At 33.8% G+C, this 15389-nt stretch overlaps 1 protein-coding gene across 2 annotated transcripts in view; it reads left to right on the top strand.

Moving 5' to 3' along the window:
* The first annotated feature begins 1306 nt into the window (after positions 1-1306).
* The window catches only part of LOC125650180 (uncharacterized), a 28689-nt gene continuing 14606 nt past the window's right edge, over positions 1307-15389 (top strand). The window contains exons 1-3 of one of the 2 annotated variants that reach the window (XM_048878227.2): positions 1307-1740; positions 1833-1920; positions 15209-15252. The gene's annotated coding sequence lies outside the window, so the exon portion shown is untranslated. The remainder of the gene's footprint in view (positions 1741-1832; positions 1921-15208; positions 15253-15389) is intronic. The other variant, XM_056165917.1, reaches the window with a different exon arrangement.

Raw genomic sequence — 15389 nt, 5'->3', positions numbered from 1 at the left:
ATTGAAATGGACTAATCTTTTCAAAATAGTACTAATCATTTACCTTTATGATGCAATGGAACTGTAGATGTACCAGTTTTGACTAGTTCCCCTATAGAGTGCTTTCTGAAAAATACAGTACACACATTCACATTCTGGCTGTTTAATGAGCACAGTAAATCTTTCAATGAAAAATTAGGTGAGTTACATGTCTCAATTTACATCAATTTACTGTATATTCATGTGTCGTGATTGGGACACCTATGTCAATACAGACAAATGAAGTCAGAGTCAGTCTACAACAGAATTGATGGGGAAAACACATGCTAAACCAAAACCAAATGGTTTGTCATACACTTTGCTTTTTACCCGTTTGATGACAGATGGTACAAAATCTCAGAATATGTCGATTGCAGCTGCTTAATTTTTTGAATTATGATAATATATAACTTTATTGCCACTTTAAAAAAATCCTTGCTAGTATGTTTCAAGCAGTGGTTTCAACGCTCGATAGCCTCCTCGGTATTATATTATAACAAACCTGACAGTGCCATCATGTAGGCTAACAGTTATTAAATACCGCAGATAACGTGATTTACAGTGTGCAGTATGTTTCCAAGGTATGTAATACTATGTATACGAGTGATACTCGTGCAAATCGCCCCATATGTAAGCTAATCTGTTTATCAAAAATCTTCGTCTGAATATTTAGAAATTTACATTTTTTCCCCTTATCAATTACCTTCTGTAGAATACATGTATGATTTGCATAATTCGTTGGGTTTATCGTTATAGGGTTGTTACCAGACCCCTGATATTTCGTCATCAGATAAATACTTGCGTCGTCTGCTTTGCGATAACAATCCTATGGTTAGAACTTCTTGTTCAAATAAACGTTGGCCCTCTGCCAAGTGATTAATTGTACTGACACAATAGCCCCGGGTTGTTTTATTTAGGCGATTGTGTGGTTGGCAGACGATCAATAAAGAATTGGGGGTTTAATAAATATGAAATTATAGTCGGGTTGTAAAAGAAGAATGAAAGGGGCTTTGACGCTATGTAAATCTCACGAAAACTTCTCACAGAAATTGCCTTGTTGATAAAAGCCTAAGTGTTTTTCAGCTGTGTGTTATTAGAGAACTACGATAAGTTAACTTAACGCTTGAGTAGGATTAATGACTCAGTTGCTAGGGGTAACTGTAAGCGCCCGTTAATTACATCTGACAAAGAAGTATTTGTACATGTCTGTCGTCTGCTAAATTTTGGCGTACTTTAAAACTTTCGCAATAAAACTCGGGCTGAGCAAAGTGTACAAGTGCGTGTTTAAATTGAGTACTTTTCATGTTTACTTTACACTCAATGATTGATATATATCATTGTGTCGATTTTTTTCTCGACTGTAAATATGATATAAAAGTTCTTTGTGATTAATTCGACATCTACTTGAAAAGATTTGATCTATTATGTTGGCTTGGTGCCAAGTTTTACAGCGATAGAGCCTTTGCACAGTGAGAAAATTGACTGCTTTGCGTTTTCAAGCGTAGACGCCTTTGTGGACAGGAAACTGATTAGATTTTGCCCAGGGAAGTCGAGCGTGGAGGGATATCCGTTGCCAATGGATACGTTGCTTTATGGGATTGGCGAAAAACTTGTCAGATGCGCTTCCTGCCTTGGGGCTTGTATTACGTGCGAACAGCTCAGACGATTCGATTCCTGAAATAAGCGGTGGCGCGGTAAAATCCATTACTGCGAGATAGTCGGGTCAGACATTTTTTTTTATATGCCCTACGCCATTTTCATCGTTTAAAAGGACTTATCGATTTTTTTATGTGAACTTAAATGTTTTGTCACAGGATATAGTACAAGTTGCTAACAATATACAGCGATGACAGTGATGGGTTACGTCATACTTTTAATACGGGATTAAATCACGGCGATAAGGTAAGTTAAGCAACACGTGTTCATATTAATTGTATCATCGTGTAAGTATCATTTGTAATGTGACAAGGTTGCGGAGTTGTTGCTGTATAACGATTAGGAGGATGTTTATTGATTGTATCATCCAGGATGAGTCTCGATGTGAGTGAGGAAGTGGTATTACACTGACACAGGTCATATTTCTCGTTTTGATGTTTGTTGTTGGTACTGGTGTGTTAAGCGCGGCCGGTGCACCGGGTTTAACGAAAATGTAAACAATACGTGGGTTGGACATGGCGGATTTTGCATGATGTAAATACGTGATTTGTTTTCTATGCTAATCTTCTTTTACAATACCATGATGTATTTAATTATAGTAAAAATTATAAAACACTATCATGAAAGTCATCAATATATATCTGTACATGTAAGTAGGTCAGATCATGCAGGTAGGACAGACTAAGATCTCGTTGCATTGTATTATCATATTATGCAATATTGGCAACATGTACGGACCATTCGTGTATTGGACCAACAACTTCCAAAAGGTATACAATATTCACCATGTCCTACCGTTTTACAATACGTTTATCAATAAGTTAGATGTATAGCTTATTCTCAGTCATTAATCAACCTTGTCAAGTCAGTCTGAGCGACGATGTCTTTGCTGTTTGACCGCTTATGTAAAATGTATTTATCATACCGAGATGTAGGGCTTACTATTCCACCAGCTTCACATTTGGAATACCTATTTTACAACATGGGGTAAATCATCGTAATGTCTAGGGATAAGCAGAATTCCAGTTTGCATGCTACTTAATTGATGACTTGTATGTACCTAAAATTTCTTATATAAGTTTGATTGACTTGTCAGTCACAGTCACATATTTATACAATATATAAGCCTATATATATATAGGCTATATGGAATTTAGGGTGAAAGGTGTTTTTATTTATTTATTTTTACATCATATCACCTAGAGGTACTGTGTATATCTATATGTTTGATTCTTTACTGAATGATGACATCCTGAAAAAATAGGCTGCATTTGCCCAGAGGGCTGTAATTTATATGTGGGAAATGTCTTCAGTTATACAACAAAGTAATGTACCAATTTGGATCCACATTTTCTGTGGTCTCATCCAAAATATCTGAATTTCATATTTGATGCGAAACCATTATTGAGAGCTTGTGCACTTAGTGCCATGAGTTTTACATGTACATGTACCCAGTAGCTGATTCAAACTTTTTATTAAAAATACAACTCATTTTACTGCACACTATATAGTCAAGGTTTGTATATCTTATCGACTGGTACTGTTAATATTTTTCGTAAATAGTTTTTTTGACGTTGTAGTTTTGTCTGCATCATGGATTGTAATTGTACTTATTCCTGTAATTAACTTATTACATGTAATGTACTATAATTGTATTTTTAGTTTTAACACTTTAGTGTATGTATAGTTCTTTATCATTTGAGTGTATGTTTAGTTCTTATATGTTAACACTTGAGTGTATATATAGACTTCTTTCACACTTGAGTATCTATGTAGTAAGACTACTTTACAATCCTCAGGCTCTTGAGTCATGTAGGCTCTTTAAAGCTCTCCTGATCAAAGTTTTTCATTGTCTGTCTCCATGTATGCAGAGATGCCATCTACACCGATTTTGGCGGAGTTTCTCCACATTTTAAATTTACTTTTAAAATCCGCTCTCCGATTTAATTAACTTAAATTTCTCTGATTTTGTTTTTACAACTGTCATTTATAAATATGATGTGTAACTGTACAGTCTCAGGTATATATGAAAGTATACCTTTAGAATGGCTTGAAATTGTGTTTAAAATTTATGAAATTTCATATTTTCTCGGGAAGCCTGTGGTCCCCTGGACCCCATACCCCAGGCCTTTTTGGATTACTTCTCGAAAACAGTCGAAGAGGTTGGCATCTCTGTGTATGCATATGTCAATCAGTATTTTTTTTTTTCATCTAATCTTTAAATTCTCCATTATTTCAACAAAATTTGTCATGAAACAGTCTTCACGAAAAACTTTGTGAAGCACAGGCCCTTCGGGCCTCCCAGTATAATAATTTTGCATGCCCGAACAATGTTTTAATGGCCCAAAATGTTTTTTTTTCTAATTCGACCACTTGTCATTTGCAAGGTACAAGCATGTTCTACTGTAGGAAAATACATATCCAGATGACCATAGTTAAAGAACAACTGACATTATTATATCTTATTTTATTTTTCAACAGATGACATCAGAAGCTCATGTTCTACTGTGTTTTGCATACACCACGTACAAAAAATTGTTTTCTCCTGAATTAAATCTCAGCAAAGGCCCACCCTCGGTCCAATGGGGCTTAACTTTTCCATCTCTTTTTCTCCTTGTACTACTGGGTTTTTTAAAAAATTTATTTGGATCTGATGGTTGTGATTGTGAAATACGCTTGTGAGGTTTGGAATTTCACTGACGAGCGCCCTCCCTACACGGGTTGAATATTATTTTACGTCCCTGTTGAAAATATTTCACTCATATGGAGACGTCGCCACTGCCGGTGAAGGGCTACATAATTTAGGCCTATGCTCGGCGCTTATGGCCATCGAGCAGGAAGGGCTCTTTATCGTGCCACACCTGCTGTGACACGGGACCTTGGATTTGCCATCTCATCCGAAGGACCGCCCCTATTAGTCGCCTCTTACGACAAGCAAGGGGGTACTGAGGACCTATTCTAATCCGAAACCCCACAGGAATCCCAACACGGACATTGGAAGTTAATGTAAATATATAGTATGTGCATGTAATTTTTATATATGCACATACTATATATTTACATTAACTTCCAGTGCAATGCCTCCCTATACTTCATAAAAGGCAGGATGGTTGATCATTTTTCAATGCGAAATTTCATTGCTACATGTAAGTTATGACAAATCTGAGTCAATCTCACGCTATATTTATAGTATATATAAAACATACAATAAAACATTTACAGGCCCTCCAGACTCCTGGGTTAAATATTTTAAGAAGCCCGATCCCGATTTTACTGGCATCGGGCCACCGGTTAACACCGAAGACTGATGAAATGTGTTTGCAAGGTGAGGTACTGATTCAAGTTTGTTCAGATGAAGGAACATATGGAAAATGTAACTAAAGAATAGGATATCAAGGTCATCTAAACATCAAGGTCATCTAAACAATCTTCTCATGAGTGTAACAAACTGATGAGATTTAAAATTTAAATGAATTCAAGTTATAAATTTATTGATCCAAAACATAACTATACACACATCGAATAGATGTCGTAAAACATCACTTCCGACTGCGACTTATTTATTAGAAAGTTTTAAAAATAGAGATTGTGTCATGACACGGTTCAAAATTGCCCGCAAACTCTTTAGTTAAGAGTAAAATATCTTATGGTTTAAAGTAAAGTTTCTTGTTTATTTTTTCAACATGACCTGGCAGTCGGACTAGTAAATCGACATTTTACCAGACTGAACCTATAAACTCGGTCGGACAGACCTGCTTTAGTGTCAAACCCTGTGTATCCTTATGTAATCTTACAGGAGATTCCTTTATAAATTCTTTTTCAAACAATGCCCCATTATTGACACTGAGAGCTCAAAGTGTCATGCTACATCTATACAATTCCTCATGTGTTTAGTTGTATACATACTATAGTTTTCTGATGTTCATGTTGAAAGTAGTAATTACAGTTTGTGTGTTGAAAACCCATGTAATGTTCACTGACGCCACGGTATATCGCGATCGCCACGTTATATCACCATCGCTGCACACCATCATCAAAAAGTGGACCGATTGAAAACCTGTTATGACGCCAGACTCACTTATTAATAAATACCTATCACCATACGCCACCCATTTTCTCTATATATATATAAGGATCAGAAGGCGTAATTATACATGATAGGTCTGATCACCTGCACTTTGCGGCGGTGAATCGCAATGATTTTAGATTCATTGTGAGATTAATTGATTGTATCTTGTTTAATGTCCCTCTTGAAAATGCTTCACTCATATGGAGATGTCACCAAGACCGATGAAGGGCTTCAAATATAGGCCTATGCTCAGCACTTACGGCCATTGAGGGTTTTTTAGCGTGCCACACCTACTGTGACGCATACAGGACATCTGTTTTTAAGGTCATCTCCGACGACCTGTGACATCCACACCTGATGCCAACCGTTTGGTGATGGAACTGTCACTACCTGTTTTAATGACTTCGGTCTGTTGCGACCTGCATTTGTACCCCCAACTTTCCGCATGTGGGGCGAACACTCTACCTATAGACCTCCACGACAGTGATTCATTGTGTGCCATGAAAACTGCTAGGTTAGTATAAGTAAGTGTGGTAATACTGGGGCACATTGTCATTGTTCCAAAAAACTTTCGGGTTGGGTCGGTTCAGGATTTTTAATTCGGGTTTGGGTATTTCGGTTCAGGTCTAATGGCAGGGTTCGAAATTAGCTCATGTCCGTAAGTCCGAGACTAGTAAAAAACATGGCGGACTAGTGAACTCTCCATAAGCACTAGCACTATAGTGCGTATGAACTGGTGAAAATCCGGAAATCAATCTTGAATTGGTTAATATTTTAGCAAATTTGTCTCAGGTCTGAGTATCTTCGATGTTTGAAGTTATGGTCGATTACCTGCATGGTTAAGTGTTTGCGTGACAATGACATGCCGATTTTTCAAACACATGGAGTGTGGTCGAGACCGTTATTCTTCGCACGAGTACAAATTCTTGCCAATTCCGAAAGCCTAGTGCGCATCATGAGAATGGGTTCGAGGTGCAAGAACTCGCACCACTTCTGCAAGTAGTGTGGTCAAAGAACACGTTTGTGCATGCGCACATGTTCTCGTCATTCACGACTCTTATCACAGAGGAGTTTGTAACACATAGCTCATGACTTGGTAAATCAAGTGAATTTTATTGACTTCATTGATAAAATTTTGAACGCCTGTGACTCGATCTAACAACTGAACACTAGAATAACGGGACCGTTGATTTCGAACGCACTTAAAGACCTAGCATTATAAAAGGGGTTACGTGATTAACTCTGAGTTTAATGTATGCTTCTGAAGATCTTGAATGTAAAATGAAGTATGGTGGTCTCTTTCTTCTCTCAGTGTAAGAAAGTGAATTGTTTGCAAATGTGATGTGTTTGCAGGTTTGATTAAATACTATTGAATAAAATGGAGAACATTTTATATGATATACTGGACGGACTAGTGAAATATGCTTTGCGGACTAGGGAACATCAATAGTCACTATAGTCCTTATGGACTAAGTGCTTCAAAAAGTTAACTTGGAACCCTGTAATAGTAAAATAAAAAACATCTTTATTTGTCTTTTGTTACAATAATTTCTCGCAAGTGTGGACTGTGGTTTAGACTTATCAGACGTCCATACTAGAAACAACATTACCACTGCTATACTCTTTGCATTCTATGCAGCTTTTGATATAAATGTGTTGTCTGCATTGATGATGTTGATCCTGCAGCATATTTTAAACATGTCTGACATATTTTGCGTACTGTCATTGTTTTGTCCATGCATGATGACATCATTTAACATAATAATGCCATTTTATTTACACGGATTTCTATAATGACTCTCTCATTAAAAAGAATGGACCGAAATCCGGAAAATTGGAACGGAACCTGATCCGAACAACACGACCCGTACGTGGTTGTTGGGTACCTGTTGCAGCCCTAGATAATAGTGATTGAAATTATTTTCCAAATTAAAACTTGTCTCTGAAATTGTCCGTTACAATGGCCACACCTACACAATTGATAACGAAAACATCATTATTATTCATGTTCATAGATCCACAGTCAGGTGTTGCTTATTTTATGTAGTACCATATGTGACCTATGTATATATTGAATTTAAGGGTATTTACATATACACTTCAGTACATTACATATGTATATGTTTTGGACATCAATAAAATAACAATGATAATATAATTTATTAACTACATTAATTAGTTTTTGATTGATGAACTAAAATGGTCAAACTCTTTGTAACGCGCTATACCCACGATATAATCCCAAATTATAGGTTGGGACGAAAGCTGGTGATATTATAGGGTGACATTTTAACAATAAAATGCTTTCTTTGTTGTTTTATTGGGCAATGAAGGTATCAAGCATTGCAGATTCATATTACCATGATGACCCGTGTAATTGGGTTCTGCAAATTTTATCTGCAATGCTTGCAGTTACCTTCATTGCAGCCTATTAAAACATTTTGTTATTTATATGTATATTTCTATACATGTATTCTTTAAGAACATAAATTAGATTTAAGTATACTAAAATATATCGTTGACCCATTCATGCAATTACTTTAAACGGAACTGAGCCCATATACTCACTTTGACCTTGTTTATGATGCTCTAATATTTGGTAATAAACTGGATCGAACTAGTTTGCAACAAACAAATGTATTCATGCATTGTCCAAAATGATAGCAATGTCAATTTCAAAAGAATTATATTATATATATAAGAGAAAAGATTCAGTGAATGACTGAATGTAAATATTGTAATGTTACCAAGTGTATACATACCAAGTTTGTATCAATGGTACCGGGGGCATTTCGACATGAACTTTGTCACCTAGCATCCTGAGGACATAAAATTCATATTTTGTTCAGATAATATTTGCATGCATATTCATGCTGTTAATAAAATTGTAGTAAAAATTTTGAACTTGAATTTCAAAAGAAATATAAAAATCCATGCATTTTTGTTTATATATTATGGATGTTAATTAGAAGAGATACAATTTTTTCCTAATTATTATTTTTTTTTTTTAATTATATATAATTTCAATTTATTATTTGAAAATTGATGTGAACACATGAGAGTACGATTGTACTCCTAAATGCCCCTGGTAAACTCTTGAGTACATATCAAACATTGTACATTTACACAATGAAACTCATAAGCCAATCATACTGAAATTTACATGCATCATGTGCATATATAGACTGAGAAATGTAAATGTATGTGACATATTTTTATGTACATGTTCAATTGGTCACCAGGATTTGAAGCAATAAATAACCTTCCAATTTCCATTCATATGCACACAATGTAAACATCAACTGCTAAAGAAAAGATATTTATAATGACAATGATATTTTAAATAAAATTACTGATACCTATAAATTCATTATCTGTGTAATTTAAAGAATTTCATACTGCTATAGACATGATCTTAAGAAGAGTCAATAAATGACTCTGATCATAATCGTGTTTTAATGAAGGACTATATATTATACCATGTATACTGCATGAAGAACTACAAAGACATCTTTTTTGCAATGTTAGTATGTATGAAAGTAATTAATTGTTACATATGATTTATGAATATTACAAAGGTCTCGGAGGACAAACACCTAACAATGTAATAAAGATTAGGTCCTTTGATCCACTCACATATATCGCTACACAAACCTTGCATAGCGATCTATGTGAGCGGATCAAAGGATCTAATTTTAATTAGATTGAACACCTAATTACAACAATACGACAGATAACAACGGTACAGGGTATACATATACAGACAGACAGACAGACATACATATACAAAGCACTGAAATTGACCAGCAACCAAAAACAATTACATTGTCAAATTTCTGATCGTCACCTGTCCCTTCATCAAGACAAATATTAGCCTAAGGATAGATGAAGATATATACAAAAAAAAGAGAACCACTAGCACCAATACTACACTAAATCTTAATGTATTTACAAGTGCAAGTTTTTGGCATGCTTAGATTATTGTTTTGTACTGACCGAATTAGGACATATTATATCCTATTTGTCCAATGGGCTGATCCACACATACACACAGTTAAAATACAATTTTTAAGCTACATGTATGTTAGCACATGCCAAATTATATAAATAGGTTGTCTTTTATAAACACACTGTACTAACAGTTGGGAATGTATGGTAATATGATATCGGTGAATAAATTATACTGTTTTCTATAATTACCAGAGAGTATAGTCCATAAATTATACTGTTAAGTGCAAGTTTTAATTTTATAACTGTTAATTACCTTTTGTTGGATTTGAGGCAATATCATGATGTGCATTTTGAACTTTCATGGACCAATATTATAAGCATACTGGAAATTAAATTCGGCATATATAATTTAATTATTTTTTCTTTAAAATATATTTGTTTTTGTGGCATATATGTTAATAATCAATGAGCCCTTTTCTTTAAAAAAAAATATGTGCAGTTTAGTTAAACTAGCTGTTATATATAAAAAAAAAAAAAAAGAATTTGAAGAAAATTCTATAATCTAGCTCATATATAAATCCCTTAAAGAATTATAAAATTAATAGTAGGGCAAACATTGACCTGCATGAGTATAGACACAGTTAGTGCAAGAGGTGGGGTCGGGTGCCTAGGAGGAATTCCCCAGTTCACCAGTCACACCAACCATGAGCCCTATATCTTGATTAGGTATTTGGAGTAATCCATAGTCAAAATTAGTATGAAAGAATGACCCAACAATTAGTATGAAAACATCAAACAGCATACAGGTTGTAATTGTAAATTAGGCTGTTATAACAACCATAGAATGTGAAATGCTGCCTTTAAATGATACTGTTGAAAAACCTATAGCATATATATATATATATATATATATATATATATATATATGTCAGTAGCAAGCTTCAATTTAAAAACTTGTCATATGCAGAACATGCTCTTATGTATTGCATCACTTGAGAGACATAAACACTATATGCAGGTGATAATGCTAAATGCTGGAGTTTTTCTGTATAAATATGGGAATAGGAATTCCAGTAGATCACCAAAGACTATACATAGATGTCAGTCAAAGAGAAAAACTCCAGCATCTTTTGATATCAACTTCAGAGTACTTGTCAAGTTGTGAGTAGAATCTGAGCATATACTTAGTGTTTACTTAAATACATTTTTGGATGACTTGGATCACATATGATTACTTCCGTGTTCCATTTTTATTGAAGAAGCATCATGATGTAAAAAAGCCTATATCTTTAATTTATCGTGAGGAATGGTTGTACATAAGTGTTGAAAAGCCATATACGTTTTGATGTTGATTTTGAGTATAAGAAGTACATGTATGTTGATATGGTTGAGCTAGTGCTTTTAGGGGGATGCAGTTTAATTGTGGTTTGATACAGATCAATGGGTATAAGCTGTTCATAATTTGAAATGGCTGCATGCCAGCTAGATCACTACAAACTTCATACTTGTCCACAAAAATTTCAGTGTGTGCACCACAGACATTATAATGTCTATAGGCTTCAATTAGTCCCTTTGATATATTCCATTGTGAAAGTGAACATTGTCTTAGGTAGTATAGGTTTGTAATGTAATAATTATAAATTCCTTGGTCTGTAGAACACTGATCGATATATGATTTATAAACAACTTAAATAGTAAAATGCATTTCCTTTCAACATATTGAACAAGAGGAAGATAAGTTTTCTTGGCTTTCTGATATGACAGCTATTGGTTCAAACTAAGAATATAATGAGGGATGGAATGTCTGTTGGGTAAATCTGAATGTTATGATGGCCACCCAATCTTCTGATTGGCCAAAACAAAATTGACTTTTCCAGAATAGCTGCAAGCCAAAGTTCAGTTGATATTGCTCTCAGACCACAAACATCACATTGGTATAATCTTGAGTCTTATTATATACTTTCAATTTCATCTCTTCTTTTTTCTTTGAAAGTTTGCGGGCATATATCACACGATATATGCCCGGAAACATTCCGGCCCGCAAACATTACGTCTGACAATCAAATTTCTACGCCGTTAATTTTCAATTTTTTTCGTGTTTTTCATCTTTTACTCAGTTAAACTGATAAAGTTATTGTTAAAAATAAAATTATTGTTAGTTTCTAAATGAAATTGAAAGTATATAATAAAAAGGTTATAGACTTTGTATGGGAAATATGACGACCTCGTTTTTTGTCGCGGACGGACCTCGCAAGCTCGGTCCGTCTACGCGCCAAAAAACTCGGTCGTCATATTTTCCCATACAAAGTCTATAACCTATAAATATTGGATAGAAAGGAGAAAAAGAAAATATGCTTAATTGTCAATGGTACATGTATATAGATGTAGATGGAATATCAAGTACCAAAAGCTGTATACTTATAGCTATATCACCAGTGGCATATTCATCATGTATCCAAAACATCCTATATACTATCTCACCTCCATCTTTAAAGATACGTACAATGCAGTACTTGCTGTCTTGATTTTGATGTGGCATACAAGCTGAGGTACATATATTTTCTTATCAAAGCAATTGATTATTCAGGCTATTACATGTTGGAGGATTTTTATTCTATTGCTGTGAGGAAATTTGATTGAATTTTGGCATTCTGTGATCTGTACGTTGTAAATGGTATAGTTTGGATTTGCATTCTGTACCAATCGGTTGCTTCTGTTGGAAGCCTGCCAAAGGTAAACTTATCTAACCAGTTGCATATCTTTGGCATCAGATTCATTCCTGTTGATACCAGAGTTTCTAGCTATTTTTACTTACTCTATAGTAAAAGTATTCAAAGATTATATACATGTTTATATATACATATGAACAAGATGTTGTATGCATGATGCACTATGTATCAATTACTGCAGTAACTAATTTACATTTAGCATTAATTGTGTAATGATGTTAATTGAATGTGTAATATGTTAATTGAATAAATCTCCATGGAGACCATTGTACTACAAATTAATTGAATAAATGTCTCTAGGTTATTTGTGTTTTGGGAGAAGAAATATTGAAAGCATGGGATTTAATTCACATAATCCGCAAAAGTGATTATACAGAAAATTGTCCTGTGCTAGCTTCCATTGTTTAAATATTCCCCATATATTACAAAGTACGGTAATTTACAAAATCACGGTTTTTGAGAAAAATATTTTTAATTTTTGATATTAAACAATAAAAATATAACTCATATAAAGTTGACACTACCAAAATTTGGACCCTAGACTTAACACAAATTTTAGTTTTTAATTCTGTGTTATGTAAACAAGACTTGAGTCATGTTTATGTTTACTATACATGTAACAAACTAGTGAATTGCCAATTTTGTAATTTTAAATCATTCTAATTTTGCATGTACACACACAAATTTAACTTTTTAAAAATGGCATATTTCACTTGAAGGACATTTGAAAGGTGATAAACTTAGATCAATAATCATGCATTTCAAAACTTTGTACATGTAAACAATAGCATACCTCAGCCTTTGTTTACATAACAAATAATAAACTCTCTATAATGAACTTCTTGTAGAGCTGTCATAATGACTATGTAACCTTAGTTTTTTTGTGAAACCTTTTAAACTCATTAGACTGTAGATTTTGATCATATTGTAAGTGAAAAACAAATTTGGGGGGAAATTGTGAATTAAGTCCCTTTAAGGAGGAATGTACCACATGGTCATAATGGCTGACTTCATTTTCAAACATGAATGAAAATTAAATATATCAGCAGTATTTGTATATTCCTTTAAATCTATAATTGCCTGACTGGGAAGCACATTGCTGTGATATGTGTAGATTGTGGGTTTGAGTCTATATAGAAGGGGTTTTATTTTTCCAATTACTTTCTACGAAAACTGCATTTTTAGGATCGAGTTATAACTTTGTTCAGCTTCCGTAAGACATGACACTCGCTGCATGCATAAATATATTGTAAAGGACTTCGGTGTGGGCGTCTTCACATATTTGTTTTACTTGAAATAACATAATTAATTATGTCCCAGAAAACGTTCTCCAAACAATATAATCTTACTATTTTTGTATATATTCAAGAAACAAAGGGCTAGTTGTATTAAATCAGTGCGCCCGCGCATCAATCGTGGTCAATGTTTTCCAGTAGAATTTTCTATGGTAATTAATAAACACTCAGATGAGCTTGATTTTCTTTACTTTTTAGCTTTATCGCTTGTTGTTGTTTTTTTGGAAACTTTTCATACATTTAATCCTCTTTGTGATGTAAGCAGGATTGTGTGATCAAATATTAAATTGGCAAATAATTACTATTAATTGATAAAACATTTGTTTCATGAATGTAAATATTGGGGTAATAATATACATAGATTAAAAGTCAAATGTCAGCAGCACAAATGATAAAGTCTGGCCAGTTACCAGTACCAAATGATGAGGGTTTTCTGGCACAGAACCTAGCTGTTTGACCTATTTTCAAGTCCCTTCAAGACACAGGGCTGAGGCATCACCTGGGTTTACCTGTTTCAAGCCTCTGTCCATGAGATTTGAAGGCAATTAGCTAGAGCTATATATTTTCCTGGCCTGAAAGAATTTGAATTATTATGAGATCAGTTCATATATCTTGTGGTTTTTAATACATTAATTATCTGCTATAAAATAGCATTCCTCATTAAGTAAAACACGCTTGTAGCGAAATGTGGGAAATGAACAAGTTTAATTTGTTATAAACGCAATTCATTATATCCATTGAGTTCATAATATGTTTACATGGAATTAAAATCACTTCACTGTAAGTGTGGATTCATTATAAGCATGTTCACTGTAACAGTGTTTCACTGTATAGTGGTATACTTTTCAGAGGATATGCAACAGATTCTTATCAACTTTATATGTAAAAGCACAAATCACTTCTAGAGAAGCTACCGTGCAGTGCACTATAGTTCTCCTAAGTGGCTCAGATTCTTGAGAACATGGTGTATAAAATTCTGGGAATTGAGTTCTTGAAATTCATGTATCAACTAAATTATATGTTAGCCGTTCCACATCTTTAAAATCATATGAAGAACATATGTTATTGAGAAACAGATTTTAAAGACACAGATTCTGTGCATGTAAGCCTATCTTAATATATTAACTAGCATTTCATATCAAATAATCATAAATTAACAAGGTGTATCTAGTAAAAATATAGATTTTTTTCATTGAACATCTGAAGTAATTATTTAATTGTCCTTTAGAGTTTGTTAATTTTGATATGAATAATTTTCTTCATTTGCAAGACAAGAATATGATAACAATTTTATACAGAAGAGAAGGAGTTTTAGACAGAATTTAATTATTCACTCAATTCCTAGATAGGAAGGAGTTCATAATATAAGATCTCTCTTGCACCAATTTTTTGGGTGAAAATCTTTTGAGATAAAAGGTCAAATGCATTGCAGATCCATGCATTATTATAATGCAAATATAGTAGACTGAATTTCTGTTCTTTCTTTTCAGGGATACTTAAGAATTGATGAATTATTTCCCTAATGAGATATAAGGTAAGCTAAATAGATACATATACATAATATTTAAAGAACACATCTGCATATACAGTACATGTATACGCAGTGATCAAGATTTAAAAGAAAAATCACACATATTTTTTTTGCACAAGTTATTGTATTATGGAATTTCA

Source organism: Ostrea edulis, chromosome 5 (assembly GCF_947568905.1).
Source record: "Ostrea edulis chromosome 5, xbOstEdul1.1, whole genome shotgun sequence".
Taxonomy (NCBI): domain Eukaryota; kingdom Metazoa; phylum Mollusca; class Bivalvia; order Ostreida; family Ostreidae; genus Ostrea; species Ostrea edulis.
Note: the sequence above shows the minus strand (reverse complement) of the source record. Positions and strands in the feature narration are given on the sequence as shown.